Source organism: Harpia harpyja, chromosome 3 (assembly GCF_026419915.1).
Source record: "Harpia harpyja isolate bHarHar1 chromosome 3, bHarHar1 primary haplotype, whole genome shotgun sequence".
In the NCBI taxonomy this organism is placed as follows: domain Eukaryota; kingdom Metazoa; phylum Chordata; class Aves; order Accipitriformes; family Accipitridae; genus Harpia; species Harpia harpyja.
In genome coordinates, this window is record NC_068942.1 from 70232840 (window position 1) to 70249793 (window position 16954).

General features: G+C 40.8%; 1 long non-coding RNA gene across 1 annotated transcript in view; it reads right to left on the minus strand.

The window, feature by feature from the left end:
• Window positions 1-16954, minus strand: part of LOC128139968 (uncharacterized) — a 79317-nt gene that overhangs the window by 39151 nt on the left and 23212 nt on the right. Inside the window, exons 2-5 of the long non-coding RNA XR_008234565.1 lie at window positions 16031-16692; window positions 14870-14988; window positions 10162-10259; window positions 8244-8292 (exon numbers count right to left, since the gene is read on the minus strand). This is a non-coding gene — a long non-coding RNA (uncharacterized LOC128139968). The remainder of the gene's footprint in view (window positions 1-8243; window positions 8293-10161; window positions 10260-14869; window positions 14989-16030; window positions 16693-16954) is intronic.

A 16954-nucleotide genomic window follows, 5' to 3' on the forward strand; every position in this document is an offset into this window, starting at 1 on the left:
ACTGTGCTCAAACTGCTAGTTTGTTAAATCTCTTCATGATGTAGTCCTTAAAATTCACATTTTCAAATCTTATTATGCAACTACTGTAGTCAGAAAGATGACATTAAAAGCAAGGCATGGTCCTTATATTATGCATGCCCCTAAAAGACAGGATTTTAAAGGCAACAGCACATATCACACAACTCACAATAAAGATAATGAGTTTGCAGCTCTGAAATCTTAAACTTGTTCTGCCTTGTTCCTGATTTAATGTTTTAATCTTGCACCACTTCCTGCTTATTAATATATTGTTCATAAAAAAAAATCCTCTTCCTGATACAATCATCTTATTCTTGAAGGTACCCTTATGTCTTAAATCACTACTTGGTAAGACAGGAAGCCGAAGCAACAAATGTTTACTTTCCTAAAGGTGCAAGAATCTAGGAAAGGATCAGGATACAAAGCTGTGCTCTGTTTTCCTCACATAATTATCTGTGGCAGATGACCACCATGTGAAAATAACCCATAATTCACTTATGGCTTAACTGCTTTTCAAATATTACTTAAGTAGCACTCAATTGATTTATGATACTGGCCAAGCCCCCACAAGTGATAAATGTTGCATATTACAAGCAGACCAGATCGGCCAGATCACAAGCTGTTAAAGAAATCCCAGTTTTACCCCAATAGCCTCAGAGGTTTGGCAGATTAGTAATACTTGCATATTATACAGAATATTTTCTTCTAAAGAATTTCAGCAGCTCCTCAGCACAGACTAAACTTTACAGCATCAAATGTGACATTTGCACCCAGCAGTGATCAATTATTTTGCTTCTCAATGCAACTCTAGCTACTATACCAAAAGGAAGATAGGAGTCACCCTTCCCTCAAGCCAGCAAACACATCACCCATGGCAGGACGGTGTAAAGAGAGGTGAACACTTCTGTCCGAGCACATTCCACTGTCATTTTGCTTGTGAGTTCTTTGGTGAAAATGAGATCCTCTTTGAAGTGATATGCTGTATACTCTGGTGATAGGCTTTCATTAGCTTCATATATTGAAAAATATCAACAACATGTATTAGCAGTTTAAAGTTAGTAATAACAATTCTGCCCTCTCCCAATCTGTTGCACACTGTATAAAGGTCACAGCACTGCTGATGCCCACATTTTTTGTTGTCTGTTTTACACAGCTGAGTACAGATAGAGTGACTCATGACAGCCAAATTCTGAGATCAGGCTCTAAGCAACTATGACATCAGATGCTGCCAAAAGACATTTGATTCCTCTATTGTGAAATGCCAGGTTGGTTCTGGGACATGGTGAGAAGCCAACTCCAGTTTAGAAAATTCTATAGTGAGCTATTGTTTGATACTAAATACAAGATCATCACTCCTGCTGCTGCTGCAAATCACAGGGCATTCAAGGACACATCTAACACTACTGCCACTTTCTACTGTATTTGCAAAATACTGCAACAAAGCTTCAAGTATCCAGACTGTAGAAAGCGTCTGTGAGAGAATGGAGACCCAGAACTCGTTGCTGGGAGTATGAATTAAGAAGTTGAATCTCATAAGGAAAAAGAGCCATTAGATATTCTCAAGAAGAGTTTTGTGCTCTGCTGTCTTCCATACCTTGGTTCCCCCAAACCAAGTAATCATCATGTCTCCAAAGTATTTTCTCCTGCAAACTTCTGACATTAGAAAAGCCAAAAGACATTATAATTTGAAGGTCTCATTATCATCAAAGAAATCCTAGAGCACAGGTGTTTTTTATTTGCTCAGAAAGGCACATGGCAGAAGATACAACAACTTTGTTCTTCGCCAGTGGTCCAAGACAATAAAAACCCAAACTGACACATCAAAATCAAATTTAAGTGAAGTAATAAGGTGACAGTGAACATAGCTTGGGATTCATTGGAATAAGAAGCTGCTGAGATTCCTCTCTACTTTTGACTTCAGTCTTGTGGCCTGTCCAGATTCAGACTGACCAAGCATGTCTGACTATTGTTGGCCCACAGATAAAGCTATTTTCCACAAGTAGAGGCAGAGGTCTGGATCGAGTTAAATTGGCCATGGTATAATGAAGACAGGGGAACACTGAGGCATTGAATAAATTCTCACCTGTACCAAGGGGTACCCCTATGTTTTTCATGAAATGGGAAGAACAGAGTTAAGAGTCTTATTAGGTATATCACTGGAGGTAGATTCGCAGGAATGGCCAGCAGTTTTGAATACAGTACAGAAGCGCAGGATAGATTTTTCTGGTGCTGTCACATTGAATACCCTCCTGTTTTTCTCCAGATTCACTCTGATGAGAAATACACTTGCAATCCATGTGGACTTTCCAGTAAACACAGAATTACTAGCCTATGTCCTGAGCATCTACAAGTTTGTCTGCAACCTGACATTATGCAACTTTTTGCATTTATTCCTGACTCCCTGATATTAATTTAAATGCCTAAACAGAACTATCACTGATTTCAGCCAATAAGGGTCCTGTCCTAAAGTGTGAGTGATGACACTCACTGTGGCCAACTCACTATATTCTCAGCAAAAGCAGTAAAAGACACTTGAGGGCAGCTCCTTAAACCTGAGCAGTCTGTACTTAGTAGATGTGGGGCTTGCTTATTAGCAACTGGTCATTTATGTTGCAAGACAGCTCATGATGCATAACATATATTATGCTTTTAATTAACTTATTGTCTCTCAGTTTTGACTTTGGGAAAGAGGACAGTTGTGTAAAAGGAAAAAAATACTCAATTTATTTGACACCCATCTTGTCTGATTATAGATACTATGGAAAGCCATCATGAACTCAATAAAGAGATATGGAAAGGTTCTCAGAATGCAAAATACCAGATTAATCTTACTAGAGCACTTGTCTTTTTAATCATATAGTAAGATGACAAGGATAGCAAGTGTTTTGCACTGAAAAAAGCAGTATTCAGAAAATTCCAGCAATATGTATGCTTATTCAGATATGCCAAATATTTGGTCCTTTTTTCACAAGATGAGTTTATAAAGACCGTCCCATATTATATTTGATCAGATCAAGCATCCAATTTGCCCAGCAGCCGTTCCTGATGGCATCCTAAAGTGGATTCCCAGGGAAGAGTGTGAGAAGAGTGTAATATAGAGCAGTAATTCCCCAGAATATTTTTGCAGCCTCCAGGGATTTGTAGCCGAGCAATACCTGAACCAGAAGCAGCATCTCTATCTTTAGTAGCCCTTGATGGTTTCTTCTTTTCATCCAAGGACTTTTTGCATCTGAGTGTTTTTATTGTCCACAACACCTTGTGACAAGGATCTTGACAGCTTAACAATACAATGTGAGGCAAAAGTACCATTTCTTGCCTATTTTGAAATTGCCAGTTCCTAATTTCACTTTATATATCCTACTTCTTTATATAATTCTTCCCAGTAAAATCCTACCTTATGTATTCACCTCTGTGCCTGGGAAGATCATGGAACAGATCCTCTTAGAAGCTATGCTAAGGCACATGGAGGACAGGGAGGTGATTCGAGACAGCCAGCATGGCTTCACCAAGGGCAAGTCTTGCCTGACCAACCTAGTGGCCTTCTGTGATGGAGTGACTACATCTGTGGATAAGGGAAGAGCTACAGATGTCATCTATCTGGACTTCTGTAAGGCCTTTGACACAGTCCCCCACAACATCTTTCTCTCTAAATTGGAGAGACACGGATTTGATGGGTGGACTGTTTGGTGGATAAGGAATTGGCTGGATGGTCGCAGTCAGAGGGTAGTGGTCAACGGCTCAATGTCCAGATGGAGATCAGTGACAAATGATGTCCCTCAGGGGTCCATATTAGAGACCAGTACTGTTTAATATCTTCATCAGTGACATAAACAGTAGGATCAAGTGCACCCTCAGCAAGTTTGCAAATAACACCAAGCTGAGTGGTGTGATTGACACACCTGAAGGACAGGTTGCCATCCAGAGGGACCTGGACAAGCTCAAGAAATGGGCTCATGTGAACCTCATGAGGTTCAACAAGGCCAAGTGCAAGGTCCTGCACCTGGGTCAGGGCAACCCCTGGTATCAATACAGGCTGGAGGATGAAGCAACTGAGAGCAGCCCTGTGGAGAAGGACTTGGGGGTACTGGTGGATGAAAAGCTGGACATGAGCCAGCAATGTGCACTTGCAGCCCAGAAAGCCAACCATATCCTGGGCTGCATCAAAAGAAGCGTGGCCAGCAGGTCGAGAGAGGTGATTCTGCCCCTCTACTCCGCTCTGGTGAGACCCCACCTGGAGTGCTGCGTGCAGCTCTGGAGTCCTCAGCACAGGAAAGACATGGACCTGCTGGAGCAGGTCCAGAGGAGGGACACAAAAATGATCAGAGGGATGGAACACCTCTCCTATGAGGAAAGGCTGAGAGAGTTGGGGTTGTTCAGCCTGGAGAAGAGAAGGCTCCAGGGACACTTTATTTCAATGCTTAAAGGGGGCTTATAAGAAAGATGGGGACAAACATTTCAGTAGGGCCTATTGCAATAGGACAAGGGGTAGTGGTTTTAAACTAAAAGAGGGTAGATTTAGACTAGATATAAGGAAGAAATTTTTTATGATGAGGGTGGTGAAACACTGGCACAGGTTGCCCAGAGAGGTGGTAGGTACCCCATCCCTGGAAACATTCAAGGTCAGGTTGGATGGGGCTTTGAGCAACCTGATCTAGTTGAAGATGTCCCTGCTCCTTGCAGGGGGGTTGGACTAGATGACCTTTAAAGGTCCCTTCCAACCCAAACTATTCTATGATTCTATTATTCTATTCAGAATAACTTAGTATTACCAGCAAACTAAGATACCTCAAGATTTTCCTCCTCTCATTTCCAGACCATTTATTAATATTGGGAACACAGCAGGCCCCAGGACAAATCCCACGGAAACTTCACTGGTAACCTCCTTCCTCTGTGAAAACTGACCATTTATTCCTGACTTTCTTTTATCCTCTGACTTCTTAGATTCTTTAAAAGCTTTTGGTAAGTTATAAACCAAGTAGGTTATATCAACCATAATTCCTTTATCCACAAGCTTATTGGCTTCTCTAAAGAATGTTACTAGATTTGTGAGGCATGACCCCACTCTACAAATCCATGTTGATTCTCTGCCAACATACAATATTCATTCCTGTGTCCACTTGTTCTTCAGAACAAATTTTTACACAAAATAGTAACCCAGCTCCCAAGTTTCTCTAGAATTCTTGGGTGAATATCATATATTGCTGTTCATTATTATCAATTTCTTCTGTAATCACTTCTACCAAAACCAGCACCATGGAATCTAATAGCATCTTGGAAACAATGAGCTTTGAGTTCCCAAGTCCTTACACAGTCACAAGGTTATGATTATAGCCAGGAAACCAATAGCTAGGGTGAAACCTAACACAAATTAATGGGATTTGGTAAAACAGGTGCTCCTATCCCTGATGATCATGAAGAATCCAACAGGATATTGACTTCTTCAAGCCTAATTTTCTACACTCAAAAGTTAAATCAATTCTAACCTAACCTGAAATGTAATTGTAGAACTAACCCCTACAGGAATCTGTGAACATGAAACATCAGCGGTTGATATCATCCTTCATCCTAAACTTTCAGGTCAAACCTTTTCCTTCCCCAAACTTGAGATAAACCCCAACCATAACTCTACTTAATATGGGGGCAGTGAACTAATTCTTGCAGCTAAAACACATTAAAGGCACTAGCTGTATCATCACCAATAGTCTTTCTAAATCTCCACCCTTCCCACACAGGTGAACAAACTCCCTAAGAAATCTGAATAACAGCATTTGCCTTTCATGATACTAACCTGCTTCCTATCCCTGAAGCCACTCCAGACCCAGTGACAAGCTAGGCTCAACAAGCATTTCCTTCTTAACTCTACTCCTGTTTTTAACCACAAACTGAAATCTAATCAATTGACTGTTTCATGAAGAAAAATTGATTGAGATCCATTAGCAAACAACATTTTTTCTAATCTCTTTTTTGGTCCTAAATAATCCAACAGTGAGCTTGGCTGATGAAGCCTCCCTCTTCTACTTCATAATGACACCCTAAACCTAAGCCTAAAATTTATTAATTCAAAGTGACCAATTTGTCTAGTAAATCCAAATATAAGGCATTTGTTCCCAATTATGCAAACTCTCATCCCATCTCTGCCAGCCTTGCAGAATGCAAGAATAAAAAGGCTTTCTACCTCCTTTTCTGAAAACTCAATTCTAGCCCTAGCTCTAAAATTAACATGTACTTTAGAGAGAGGATGAATCTGTACTGGAATACCTAATATGAAGCATATGCTCCTGCCTACGCCATACTACTCTCTCTGACATGTTTTTTCCCAGTTTCCTAGCCTTATCCCAAACCCTCCTTAAATGGAAGATATGTCCAGGAATACTGAAAATAAAATATTTGCTTATGACTACACCAGCCACCTTCTGAACCCTTATAAATCCAGCAATAAATCAGATTTGATACAGCCTTCCTTTCCAAAACACTAACCCCATCTTTCACCAATTCCTACAGAAAAATTAAAGATATTTATCCCCAGTGATAGCAGCATTCTTATTCCTGCCAGTCATGTGGATCTGACATTAAAACAGGTTCTCAAGCCTTTTTTTTTTTTTTCCAAATTTCAAATCTAACCATAAGGTTACCTATATGCAAGAGCCCTACAGGAAAAGCATTCCTTTTTCCATTCCTGATGGTCAGGCAAGTATCTCACTATAAGATGAGCTTTTCAAACCTTATTTTCAAATTTTAATCCAAACCTACTGTTTGAAAATCAGTACTCCAGAATAAAGTTCAAGAATTGGTGAATTAAACTGTATTGGCTATTAAAATGACTCTTCTAAAAGATTAAAGAGAAGTTAGAGAACAATATTAAGGCACTGGGTAAGGCAAAGCTCTTATTATTAGCACATTGGCCAATGTTTATGACTAACCTTTAAACACTGAAATAGTGTTTAGCACTGGACAAGCCATAAATAAAGATAATGCTTGCCCCATGAAACTCACTATCTAAAAGAGAGTCTTGAAGGAGACAGGATACTGTAGAAGGCTTAAAAGAGGACACTAGAGATGTGATTTCATTGCAGGTCTGCCTTACTTACCCACTTGATTAAATAAATGTTGGGAGTAAAGAGAGTACTTGACTGATATTGCTAAGTACTAATGTGCCTTACAAAGATATGGTTTGAATGAGATAGCAGGATCTGGTATATCAAATTCAGAGGTTATTTTGCACTTGGAGCACTTGGTAGGCAATCCAAAGATGGGAAGGAGAGATAGAGCAGGATGTGAGAACCTCCATGTATTATGCGTGCCTTTACTCATTAGGTGGAAAAAAGGTACATTATATTCAGCAACAGATCTGTGGTTCTGGCACATATACAGCCAGATTCAGCTATGTTGCCACATCATTTGCCTTACACATCCCACAGTGATGACAGAAACAACTGACAGGGTGGCTATAAAAGACTGGTCAGTCTTTTAATTTGACTGGATAATACCAAGTATCTCCGCTGCTAGCATCTGCCACCCCAGAAATAACTGTTTTTAAAGGGATTTTAAACAGCACTAAAGACTGCACTACACATTATCTGTAGGCAAAACTGCAAGCGAAATTTTGGAAATTTCTTGTTGAAACTATGGTTACCAGGATGCCATCTAACAATTACTCCAAGCTAACTCAGGTGGCAATTTAACTTTAAAATGTGGATGAATTACAGAGAAATATGTATATAACTAATGCTATCTTTGCATCAGCCTCTTTCTCTGTAGAATTAACATTTTTGCCCAAGATATGTGTGTGTGTTTTATCACACATACAATAGTTTATAATACTAGAAAAAAGTAAAGCCAGATTCAACTGGAAAGACAAAAATCCACCCAAACCACTTGCACTGAAGCGCTAAGCATGCCCTGCAAGAATAGCTTCCATGGTCTTGTGTGGAGGGGAAGCAATCTATCACTGAATCCAGCCCTTAGGTATCTGAACATAACTTCACATTTCAGAAGTGAGCTCTGTGACTTTCTTTCACAGGTTAAAAATACTTGTTAAAGCCATCTATACCGTTGCTAAGAGAAATGACACATTTGGCAAGAATATGTGAGTGATAGCTGGAGATTCTTGAAAATAAAGTAGATTTGGCTTACAGGTTGTTTTTTTTAATTTACTTCAGAATCTCTAGTAATAGTTACCAATAAAATGCAAAGCCTTATGCAACACAAATTCAGTATACACTCACCAAAGGGCTTCTATATCTTCTTCAGAATCTTCCTATGAAGCCCCATCAGCTGAAACAGAAATACAGATTTAGATCTAACTTTTTAAAACCTTTGCAGAAATGTAAAATAAATATCTTCCATTTCATATATGGATTTAAATACAGCTTTCCTCCTGCAATAGGAAACACCAAGCCAGATTCTCAGCTCTTCACAGCTTTCTCCGCCAGTGTGTTTTGCGCGTTAGTCATTCAGATTGCTCTTAACATACACTGGAATAAATGAGCTGGGATTTAGGTCTTATCAGGCTGTTGATGGAAGAACATGACTAGAAACCAATTCCACAGGTTATGCATTTCTATGAAATCCTTAAGAAAATGAAAAGTCTGTTTTTTCTGTACTGTTCGGAAGAGAAACATGATGTTACTGAAATACTCTGTGTGTTGTTAAATGGTACTATAGAAATATGCAGACAATACTTGAGAGAAATGAAATTGTTACTTCAAAACTCTAAGCTCTGAAACAGTCAAGTTCTAAACCATTCCTTGACTAGAAGCACGTGACTATTCCCATCAGCTTCCCCTGGGTTTCCTCGATGGTTTATGAGCTGCCATTTGGACTAGATTATGGTCATATACAGTACCCTGAAGCTCAAGAGCAGTCCTGTAACTGAGTTCTTAGCACTAACACCTCAGACAGCCCCTTGCGTTCTTTAAGCACTATGTATTTTTTAAAAAGAAAAAATTTTTAAAAAAGCCTTGATGTTGTTCTGTAAACATTGTTGTCAGAGCAAAACAGCTACAAAACTTTTAATAGAAAGAGTGGAGTATTGCTTTGGATTTTCACGCATTCAGATGCCAAGCTTCTTTAAGAACCTGTGCATTAGTTGTAGACATGACCTGAGCTAACCCAAAGAAAGCCACAAGCATGTCTCCTTTCCCTATTGGCAGTTACTTTAATTGGCAGGTTCACAATGAGCACTTTTGTTTGCATCCTAAACATGCAGAGCACAATTAAAATGTTTAATACTTTCATCCTGAAAGTGTGGCAATTGATGTTTTTTTACAGGCCAAGTCATTACACATTTAAATAGCATCATTCAAACACTTAGGGAACTTGTTTTACAAGGACTCAAAATGCTCCCCATTTAAAATTATATGGATTTAGCTCAGTTTAAAAATAGACATTTTGTTTGTTTTCCATTCAGTTGCTCTACTATTTGGTGCTCTTTCCTTGCACATGTAGTCTCTGAGTATTTTACTACCCCCTACTGTATGGAAAGAAAACTGTGCAATACTTTGCTGTGGACTATATGCTGCTAACAGCTCTTGAGAGCTCCCCATCAGCTGGAACAACAAGGGGATGGATTCAGAGTCATTGGAGCTACAGGATCCTGTTTGGGTTGTCACATGAAGCTCCTAGTGGCTATGGCGTGGGTAACAGAGAACAAAGTTTTCTTGACAGCTCTGAGATAGTAGACCGTTACTGGAGTAGCATGGTTACTGGGTTTGTATAGTGCATATCATCATGTTTCCAAAGCAACTAAAAGTGCTTTGCGAAGCAATGAGTCAGATCCTGGTTGTGCAGTAACCACACACAGGGATTTATGTTTTCAGGAACTATGTGTCCAAAAGCAGCATACTGTTATATAGGTCTCTGGCACTAAACGTGTTGGGTAGCCACTGAATCAGACTGAACACTTCTAAAGCCATGTGAGCAACATTTGGTGTACTACTGTGTACCAGCACAACCCACATAATATTTACTCACTTGGGCTGCTATGTGATGTGAAGAAACTCCCCACTCTCAACTCAGCTGAACCTCACTACCTCTCTTGGTAAAGAGCATAACACTAAATTGCCTACCACACTTGCACAAGAAAATGCACATTCCATATGCAGTTTGTAGGTCAAATAAAGCGCACACTCAAATCTCGCTCACCCATCAGCAGCAGCCAAAGCCGATCATTTCTCTTCCATTTTCTTCACAAAGTGATTTGCCAGCAAATCTGCTTGTTCTTCTACCATCAGTTCCCTGTGCTGGAAGAAAAGGGATTTAAATTTGTGCTCAGTGGCATTTCCTCTCCCACTTCAGTTCACATTGGGTTAACGTGATGTTCGTGCTGGGTAAACCTATCTCAAACTGGGCATTCCCTGATGTCGAGGCTGGTTGGTGGCTGGTTCACCACAGCCCTGCCCCACCTGCCTTGCTGAGTAGCAAGGTGGTCTGCTCCCTGGACTCCCCAGCTATTTGTCCTAGCCATGCTGCCTGGGAGGTAAACCTGGCTTCTTCAGTGCTTCCAAATTCACTGAGACTCTCCCAGAACAGGTTTGGGGATTTTTAACATGTCTTGTTGAAAATATCACATACCTGTTTTCTCTTCTGATTTGGGGTACAAAATATAATAATTAGAAATTGCAAAATTGTCTATGAAAGAGGAAGTGCATTTCCCACACAACTATTTGCCATCGACTGCAAGGGCAGTTTGTACAGCTAGGCTGGTAGCCTTGAGAATAATATTTTAGGAACATTTTTCCCACATTAAACTACAGCACCCTTAAAAAACTGGGTTTTTAAAGGCAGTACAGGTTGGACTGTGACCTACTGTCAGGCTGGAATAAGCGTCATTTAATATGTGTATTCTCCAGCAGCAGAACAACTCCTAAATGGGAAGTCCCACAGTTTCAATCCAATCTCTTGGTCCACTGGGGAAACGACCTGCTCCAAAACTTCGCTGGCATCAGTCATTTCCTGCTCGGTGCCAATGCTGATGCATGGGCCAGCATTTTGCAGTGATGGACAAAAAGTCTGCCAGGTCCTCAGCCCTGTTTGCAGTCTAACATTGCCTGTACAAGAGACCCAGTGCGCCTGTTCTTCCCTTCCACCTCTGTCAACAGGCTTAGGCAGAAACAGAATCACTGTTCAATCACTTGTTCCTTTGGGTGAGCATAGACCTCAGTCCATAAATAATTTCTATTGCTTTGGCACAGTGCTCCTGTCTCTGAGTAAGCCACCACTCTATCACTCTCTTTTCAGAACGAGCCATTTCTAAAGGGTACACAGCAGTACCGGCACGTGATTTCAACCACTGAAAGCAAAATGAGCTCAGCAGGTAGAGGCAGACACCAGTTCAAATTCCCTTTCAGTCTCTAAACCAGAACTGATAATCCTTGGATATTGGGCCTTCTGATGACATCCAGCACTCGGTGATGCCAGCGGATGATAAAGGTGCAACAGGCAGAGGCTATGTAACCTATACTATGAGAGAGATGGATTAGCCAGACAGTTTCATGCATCCAATTCTTTGTAAATCTAGTCATATCCAGCACAATCTACTTCTCTAAATTTCTATTAACAATTCTTATAAGAAATAATGCATTTGCCCATATTTTGATCTGATGTCAAATACATTATTTGACAAACTCTTTTTTAATTTAATTTTTTTCAGACTGTTCAGCTAGCTCTAATAATAAAACTGCCTTATTCTGTCTTCACTTCATTTAATTCACTTCCCATTTCAGGAAAAAAAAATCAAGACTAAACATCTACCAAATGTTATTCCTCTCCAACTGAATGTGACGGATAGTCTGAGGAGCACATAAAAATTAAACAAAAAGTGCATTGTTCCCTTCCAGATTTTTCAGCTGGTGTAAATCAGCATAGCTTCACTGATGCCAAGTTGCAGAGATGTACATCAATTGAGAATCTTGCCCTTCATCTTCAGAGAGAGATATTTTCCTTACAGTTTAGGTTCTCTGCTTTTCCAGGCTCATGAAAACTCCAGCCCACTTTCCTGCCATGCTCTGCGTATCACCATAAATTATCTCCATTTTGCTTAAGTTCATTACTGCTCCTAACCTGAGAAGAGGTCCTGTAGAGAAGGCACAGAACAGATGTGACTGGTCAGCCACTCTGTCCCAGACTCTGTCTGGGAGAGATCCAGGCATTGTAATCTACTCTGCTCTGGTGAGACCCCACCTGGAGTGCTGCATTCAGCTCTGGAGTCCTCAGCACAGGAAAGACATGGACCTGCTGGAGCAGGTCCAGAGGAGGGACACAAAAATGATCAGAGGGATGGAACACCTCTCCTATGAGGAAAGGCTGAGAGAGTTGGGGTTGTTCAGCCTGGAGAAGAGAAGGCTCCAGGAACACCTTATTTCAATACTTAATGGGGGCTTATAAGAAAGATGGGGACAAACATTTCAGTAGGGCCTGTTGCAACAGGACAGGGGGTAGTGGTTTTAAACTAAAAGAGGGTAGATTTAGACTAGATATAAGGAAGAAATTTTTTACGATGAGGGTGGTGAAACACTGGCACAGGTTGCCCAGAGAGGTGGTAGGTGCCCCATCCCTGGAAACATTCAAGGTCAGGTTGGATGGGGCTTTGAGCAACCTGATCTAGTTGAAGATGTCCCTGCTCCTTGCAGGGGGGTTGGACTAGATGACCTTTAAAGGTCCCTTCCAACCCAAACTATTCTATGATTCTATGATAACTACTCAGTGTTTCAGTTTCTGATTTGTGAAATACATCCTTAGCAAAGAGGAACATGGATAGCCTTTGTTCACCATTGCTTGTCAGTTGATCTGGTCCCATGATGCTACAAAACCTATAAAATACACATTATCAAAATGAATTAATTTTAATTAATTTAAAATGCAGTCTTGAAGGGACTACCATTTTCCATTCAATTTGATCCTTCTAGCCCCTTTATTTCCTCTCCCTGAAATCCAGAGGAGCCCACCTGTGGCAGTGACCTGGTATCCTCTTCCTACCACCTGGGAGACTGCAAGTGTGAGAGGGAAGGAGCCCTTGCAAGGTTAAACCCCAGGACTGCCAGGCTCGTAAAGCCTCTTGCTCAGGCTAGTCAGCCTCATACACAGGCAGAAAGGTCCCTACAGACCAGGCTCAGGAACACAGGTCTAGATCACCAGTCCACTTCTTCACTTCTCCAAAGCAGCTGGGAGGAAGACAGCTCTTAATCATTCATCTCTGAAATGCTGCCTCCAGAATTTTTGCCTGCACTTGCTGTAGCACCATTGGTTGTTTGTCTTCCTTCATCCTTCCCTGCCTCACTCCCCATGATCCTTTTCTGTCATTCCTTTCCCCCGTCTTCAACCACAGCCCCTCCCATACTAGACTAATGAAAGCTTTGTTTTCATTATATAATCCCAGTGTATAATCAAATACATTTAAAAAATAACAAAACTGTGGAACTGACAAGACATGTGTCTACCATCACCCCATATCCAAACACTGAGGTTTGAGCTTGGCTCAGGCATCTCTAAAAATGCCAAATGCAGATTTCTACAAACACAGAGTAATGGATCCATGGCTGCTGTAAACAGAATAAAGGTGCATTGTTTAAAGTTGCCTAGCAAACACACACAGTAAATCATAGATGCCTTGAGAATAAAGTTGCAGACTTCAGACTGACAAACACTTAGGCACATGTGAGATGGTTTTGGCTGGGGTAGAGTTAATTTTCTTCATAGTAGCTAGTATGGGGCTATGTTTTGGATTTGTGCTCAAAATAGTGTTGATAACTCCGAGATGTTTTCATTACTGCTGAGCAGTGCTTACACAGAGTCAAGGCCTTTTCTGCTTCTCACCCCACCCCACTAGCTGGTAGGCTGGGGGTGCACAAAAGGTTGGGAGAGGACACAGCTGGGACAGCTGACCCCAACTGACCACAGGGATATTCCAGACCATGTGACATCATGTTCAGCAACAAAACTAGGGGGAAGGTTGGCCAGGAGGCTGCTGCTCGAGGATTGGCTGGGCATTGGTCAGTTGGTGGTGAGCAATTGTTTTCATTTGCATCGCTGGTCTTTCTTGGGTTTTATTTATCTCTCTTTCTTATTTTCCTTTTCATTACAATATTATTATTGTTGTTATTATTATTATTATTACTCAATTATTAAACTGTTCTTATCTCAATCCACAAGCTTTCTCACTTTTACCCTTCCAATTCTCTTCCCCCATCCCACTGAGGGGGGGGAGTGAGTGAGCAGCTGTTTGGTGCTTAGTTGCCGGCTGGGGTTAAACCACAACAACATGTTTAACATTAAGTCAGAGTCCCACCTTCAGACAGGACACTCACAAGCTTAAAGTTAAGTAGCAGCCCAAGCACTTGAAAGACAGAAGTCTCAGTCTTGTAAGCTCTTTTTTGTACTGAAAACTAATCCACTTTTAGACCATAGATATCTCTGTAATAATTCAAATCAGACACTTCCAGACAGACTTCTTTTTTTGTTTTAATTGTTTTTGAGGGTAACATTAAAAACACATTAAGCTCCCCTGTAACTGAATTCAGCTGATTTGCTTAAGTCTACCAGTGCAAGTGAAAACAGAACAGAACCTAAGGGATCATCCAGTCTAGGTTACAGGAAGAAAACATGTAAAATTCAGGACTTCTCACAGACAGTTTTGAAATGGAGGGTCAGCTTTATATGGCAAGCACTCAGCCCTGCTCCAGGGTGCCTGGCCATGCACAAAACAAATCCCAAGTCACCTCTTGTCCTGAGGATCTGGCAGAGTTGGACAACAAAGCACACTGGCAGCCCCCAGGAAGCCTTTGGATGTCTTCACACCACAGTGACATAGCATCCCATTTAGGCATTAGCAGAAGCACAGAAGTTGCGTTCCCACCTGCAGAGGTGTCCAGCATATACGGAGCTCTGGCTTGGTGCAGCTGCATTGCTCATGGCAAGTGAGTTGGCAAGTTTGCAGCCAGCCAGATCATGTCTTCATCGGAGCAGAAGACTGAACTGTAGACATGTCAGGATGAGAAAAGACAATACAAAAGAAATGAATGGTGGTGATGGTGGTGGTGGGAAAATGAATAGAGAAATAAGGAAGCAAATGAATGGAGAATACGAGAAGTTTAAAACATCAGATTTCTCCGATTTCTTAATTAGCACAGTTCTCTTTGGGTTTGGGGTGTCACTGTTGAGTTTTTGTTCGGGTTTGGGGTTTTTTAAAATGTTGTTACATCTAAGTTTGTTTCCAGAACAATCTTCTATATGGTAATAAAACACTTCTGCATTGTTCATTCCTGAAAATGCTAACTTGATTTTTACAGAAGGAAGGGGACAGCAAGAAGTACAACTCTTATTTCACAATAAGTAAAAGTCTCCCGCTGGGTCTCTGTTCATGATAATATACTATGGGAAAAAAAGGACTACAAACATATTACTAGCAGTATAATAAATAGCATGTGCAAAATGTACAGTATAGTAAATACACTACAGGGACTACTTACAGAGTCTCGTACACTCCATAACCATCATCAACCGTCTTCTGTGGTTTGGCACATCAAATATTTGCTATGTACTTTACCATTTTAAAAGCACTGCAGATCCTTGGCTGGACACCAAACAAATGCTGTACATTACTTTGTCAATTGTTGCCTTGTACATTCAACGTCTGACCTTACCTCCCCCTACAGTTCAATGTGTAGAAACGCCAATAAAATACATGGTGTTTATTTCCAGTGGCTTTTATTATTAAATGGGTCTGTCACACTGACAAACCAAAGGATTTCTCTTTAAGGAGAAGTCTCAGAGGAAATCTACACCATTAGGAGACAAGGACTTTGGAATTACATATGAGAATCGCTTCTGTTAAAGAACTGGTTTGAAAGTTGTGTAAGCACATACAGCTCCATTATCTGAAGAATAATATAGTACTTTCTGCACTGCTGTGGAAGGGCAGACATACAAGTGATCCTTATGCATTCCTTAAATACATCACTGAGGAAAACCGTGCTATATACTAATTAGTAAATGTGACACTAATACATATACATACCCCAGATAGAGCCAACTGCACAGGTAAGGGGAGAGAGAGAAGAAATTGTAGGCAGGCAAGATGGGGACACTTATCCTTGCCAGAGGCTTGGCTGGGCCAGAACATCTCAGAAACTGAATTCTAGAGCAGCTCCCAATACTAAAGGTGGATCAGTCCATCTCCCAGCAGGCTAGACAACCTGTAAGGGCTTTCTCACTCCTGCCTGTGTCTGACTCGTCAAAGGAATCAACACCATTATAAATTACAGAATACTATATCTTATCGAAGAATGAGTAGAGGAATAATTAAACAAATGAAAGGAGTCCAGATGAATGGAAATACAGATGCAAAAGACTGAGATCCTGCTTGTACATGGGCTTAGAAATGAGACTGCTAACAAGGCTGCAAATTGTGGTATCATGCAGATGCCGGCAGAAGGAAGAGCGATTTCCAGCTTACTGAGTACAACCTAGATGTCAGGAGCAGTCCATCATGAGCAGGAACCAGATACTGAGATGATGTCAAGTGGCCCTGGCTCTGATCAGTAACAGGCAATTAGAAAATGTGCTGCAGGGTGATCATGGTTCCATCCACGTGTCTGACTTCTTATCAGCACAACTGATATTTTCTTACCAGCTCTAAAAGACTTCCTCAGCTGGCCCGGCCTGGGTTCAAGCTGGAATCTGCAACAAGAAGATTCCTCGATGGCACAAACAAATCCCAAACTTTTCCATCCAAATTTCTTTTTAAGTAAATTTTCTCTAAATAATATGAATTCACAGAAGCTTAAGGAGGTGGTACAAAGAGGCATGTTTGAAATGAAAAAATACAGTCCAGGTTTTATTCTGAAAAATAATACCAGGAAATCAAAACACACACAGCGTACATAAGGACGATACAAGAACTATTATTATTGCTATTATATGGCAGTCATAATGTCCCTAA